The following is a 4,631-nucleotide window of genomic DNA, read 5'->3' as shown; positions in this document are numbered from 1 at the left end:
GCTATTGTTGGGCTCTATGCCGACTCGCTTGCGAAGTTTGGGGGAAGCACCTCTGCTCCTCCGCCCGGCGGCGATGTTGGGGCTGCCCTCGCATGGCTGAAGTCTCATATCCGCATGCTCCCCGACTTTGTCGGAGGTGCTGTTGATTTTGGGGCTTTGGCCGCGGTTAGCTCCTTCGCTAGGCTTTTACGCCGCGGAGGTTGCTCTCACGCGGAGGGAGTAGCCAAGGAGGAATTTGCTGCGGCGGAGGACGTTGGCGAAGGCACCCCTAGCCTGCGCAAATCTGTCCGGAACTTTATCAGTTCGTTCTGGATTAGGTTTGGGCGGGCTGAGGCGAAGAAGATGGCGGAGGCTCGTCGCGCTGAGGTATTCTTGATTTGGTTTTTTCTTTTTGTATTTCGCTTTGCTGCTTTGCAATGTTACTTAAGATGGGTATTTGTAGGAGATTGCGAAGAAGGAGGCTAAGGTTGACAAGGCCGGTCCTTCGCGTCCACCGAGGGAGGCGCGTCCTCCGACCCGGACTGAAGCGGAGGCTCGTGATGCTGGTGCCAAGGCTCCGGAGGGATCTGGTGCCAAGGTTTCAGAGCTGCCCGAGACTTCTGCTCCTCCTCCGCCTCAGGTGTGAGGCTTGTTAGTTTTTAGGTTTATCTTAGTCTTTTTTGCGTCCAAGCATGTGACGCTTTTTTGTAATTAAGGCCGGAGGTTTTGCTTAATTTGTAAAGACTGTTGAAAATGTAATATATTAAGTTGTTTTCAGATAAGCCTTTGTTTTACACTTTGATCCTGCGCAGGTCTCTGGCGGAGGACCTGCGCACGATCATTTCATTACTCCCCTTTCGATTTTTTACAAAGGGATTTATGTTTCTGGCGAATTGTGGGAGTACTGGCGAGTTGCCTTCCCTAACATGAGATTGGTGGATATGTTCGAGTTTGTTGGATATGATATTGATGGCGAAGGATCTGGATTTATCCAGTCGCTTGCGCGCCGAGGTTCATGGCCTCCGGCTTAGGTGGAGGTTTTTGTTTTTCTTTTCGTTTATCGTAGGTTTTGCTTGTATTTTTTGACATGATTTGATGTGTTTATGTAGTTGCCATATCCTATCCTTCGCATCTTTGGTGAGAGGGATAGGGTACGCTGGGTGGCGGAGGCTTCTGAGGATGTTGCTGAGCCTTTTCTTCAAGGTTTTCCGGAGGTTCGAAAGCTTCGTTTGGCTTTTTGGTTTTATCCGTCGTTTGTGTTGGCTTTGAAGTTGTTATTTTCTGCGCAGGTTGTGAGTTCTGCTCGGTTGGAAGATCTTCCTTCGAACTTTGTCGAAGGAAGTTACGTTACCCCGGTGACGTTCAAGCGTGGAGATTTGTACGCGAGGGGTTATCTAATTGACTGGTGGCGCCATAAGTATCCTACGCGTAGTATAGATGACTTAGTTGATTTCCTTGTTCGTGATTACTGTGATGATCTTAGGCTTTTTCCAGATTCGTATGTTAGAATTGTGCGAGGGTCTTAGAACCTTCGACGTTTTACGGTCGGAGGATGTTTCTCGTTTTTTGTTGTAAGCTTCTGTTATGTACATTGTATATGGTTAATAAAGATCAGACATTTTTACCACATGGTCTCCGCACCTTTTAATTTTGACAACCTTCGCGCTATAATTTGTACGTGACTCATAGATCCTTCGGTTATTTAGTCGAAGGAGGATTTGTAAGTTGAACTTGTACAAGCTACCTATAACCTTCGATCTCATTTTTATTACAACCTTCGCGCTACAGCATTTATATATTGCAACGTCACGGTGGTGTTGATCCTAAGGATGTTTGTGTTACTGTGGCTTGCTTGTTCTTGATGCTTGATGTTGCGAAGGTGTTGTTGATTTTTTCTTGCGCGGAGGGTCGCCGCTTCTTGGCCTTAGAACCTTCGACTTTTTTGGTGCGAAGGATCCTTCGCTGAATTGTGCTATTTTTTTCCTTTGCTCGACTCCCGTGGAGTGTTGTCGAGGAGAACCTTCGGCTATCTGAGTCGGAGGTTCTGAAGGGACGTTACGAGACTTCGTGCGATACCCTTCAGAGACCTCTGAGTCTGACTTCCATTGTTTCTGTTGTGGCTGTACACGACTTTGTGGTCGATGTTCATCACAACGCCGGAGTTCTAGTATTACGAAGCTTCGTGCGATACAAACTTTTGTTGGTGTTGTGAGGCTAACTCCTGCTTCCATGGTGGCCTAGGATTTTTGTTTTTTGACTGCTAGGTTTGCACTCGATGCTCGGGTCTTTGTATACTGATCCTGATTGATGGTGGGGGTAGGGTGAGCCTGGTTTTATAGGCTTTCGTGCATTTATTTTTTGTACTTAGTTAGGTTAAAATTTATTGTCGGGTTATTGATGGTTGTTGTGGTAGTTGGTTTTGTTGTACCTGACTGAGGGTTATTGTAGTTTCGTTTTAATTTAACACTTTGTTTGTTGGGGGTCTGCTTAGGGTAGCAGGATACCTTCGACCTTATTTTGGTGAAGGTTATGTGAATTTTGTTGAGGTCTGTCTTGTGAATGTTAAACCTCCGCCGCCTTTTGGCGAAAATAATATAGTTCCTGATGCCTGATTCTCCTCAGGTCTTTGTCAGGTTTGAAGGTTTTGTTCCTTCTGGCCATGTTGTGATGCCTGAGGAGGACAGGACTTTTTCACTTTTTGGCCATGTTATCCTTGCTGCCCGGCTCTTGGCTAGGTCTTTTGCTAAGGATTTGGTGTTTTTTCACCTTTGAGGACGTTCCGAGCTTTCTTAGCTTTTGGATGAAAGCTGCGGAGGGTCCTTGTGATCACGTGATGTTTTGTCGAATGTTACAGCCTCGTTGCTGGCTGTTTTTCGACTTTTTGGGCTTTGGTTCTGGGGTGGATTCCTCTTTATATCTCAGAGGTTTTTACATAGGTTCTGCCTCGTTAAAAACCTCACCTCCTGGTAGTTGTACCCCTGTGAGGAAAAGAGTGCAGACCTTGGAATGCGAAAAAGTAGAGAAAAAGAAAACGAGCGTATTTAGGGATGTGGATGCCGCCGCTTATTTTGCGGGGGTCATCCTTACACTCAAATGTAAAATCTACGTAGATTGTTGATGTTCCACGTGTGGGTGGAGGTTCTTCCTTCGAGGTCTTTTAGGTAGAAGGATCCCGACCTTCCCGCTTGTATTGCTGTATAAGGTCCTTCCCACTTGGGTTGCAATTTACCAGCGTTTGGGTGATCTCCTTTTTTCCTGAGCACCAGGTCCCCATTTTGTATGTCTTTTCGTACTACCTTGCGGTCTCTCCAATTCTTGGTTTCTTGTTGATACCTGGTGATGTTCTCCACTGCCTCAAGTCTTATTGATTCTAAGGTTTCCTTGCAGTACTCTTCATCTTCAGCCAACTGCTGCTTCATGGGACGCAGGCTTTGATGCTTGATTTCTTCGGGCAACATTGCCTCTTCCCCATACAAGAGCTTGAATGGAGTGAACCCAGTTGTTCTTGAAACTGTTGTGTTATGTGACCATACAACTCTTGGTAGTTCTTCAACCCATTTCCCCTTGCGTAGGTTGAGTAAGGTCTTGGAGATTGCGGAGAATATTGTTCTGTTTGCTCTCTCCACGGCCCCGTTTGACTCTGGGTGATAAACAGATGCGAAAGCAATTTTGGTTCCTATGTGATGGCAGAATTCCTTGAAACTGTCTGAATCAAACTGCTTCCCGTTGTCAACTGTGAGCAAGCGTGGGACTCCGAATCTGCAGACTATGTTCTGCCAGAAAAATTTCCTGATTGTTTCAGAGGTTATGGTTGCCAGTGGCTTAGCTTCGATCCATCTTGTGAAGTATTCGATGGCCACGACGGCGAATTTGTTTCCCCCCTGGGCAGTTGGCATTGGTCCTACCAGGTCCATTCCCCATCTCTGCAACGGCCATGATGCTGGTATGAGCTGAGTTAGTGCTGAAGGTCCTGACTGAATTGGTGAGAAGGTTTGGCAGGCTTTGCATGTCTTCACTATTTCTTCAGCATCTTTAATGTGAGTTGGCCAGTAGAAGCCTTGTCTTAATGCTTTAGCAGACAGTGCACGAGGTCCAATGTGAGACCCGCACATCCCGGAGTGTATCTCTTGTAGGAGTTCTCTGCCCTCGTTTTGTGATATGCACCTCAGCAAAGGTTGGACTACGCCTTTCTTGTACAGGGTCCCGTCAATGAAGGTGTAATTCCTTGCTCTTGCCTCCATCCTCTTGGCTGTTGCTTCGTCATCTACAGCTGTCTCGCCTTTGAGGCAATCAGCTATTGTCTGCCTCCAATCTTCGCTTTCTGTCAGCAGGACTGAGCGAAAGGCTTTTGGCAACGATTCGGTTGCGGGTGTTGCAACAATCTGGTGGAAGGTTCCTTCTGGCAAGGGGGTGTTGTTGGCTGCTGCTTTGGCTAGCTCGTCTGCCTCGTAGTTTTCGGCTCTTGGAATGTAATGCAGGGTGAATCCCTTGAACCTTCTCTCCAGGCCTCTTACGACGGCTAGGTATCTTGCCAGCTCCGGGTTGTGTGCTAGGTATTCCTTCTCCACTTGCCCTGCCACCACTTGGGAGTCTGTTTTGATGAGTAGTGTCTTTGCTCCCGAAGCCTTAGCTTTGTTCAGCCCGAGGATGAG

Source organism: Sorghum bicolor, chromosome 10, assembly GCF_000003195.3.
Source record: "Sorghum bicolor cultivar BTx623 chromosome 10, Sorghum_bicolor_NCBIv3, whole genome shotgun sequence".
NCBI classification, from domain to species: Eukaryota; Viridiplantae; Streptophyta; class Magnoliopsida; order Poales; family Poaceae; genus Sorghum; species Sorghum bicolor.
Note: the sequence above shows the minus strand (reverse complement) of the source record.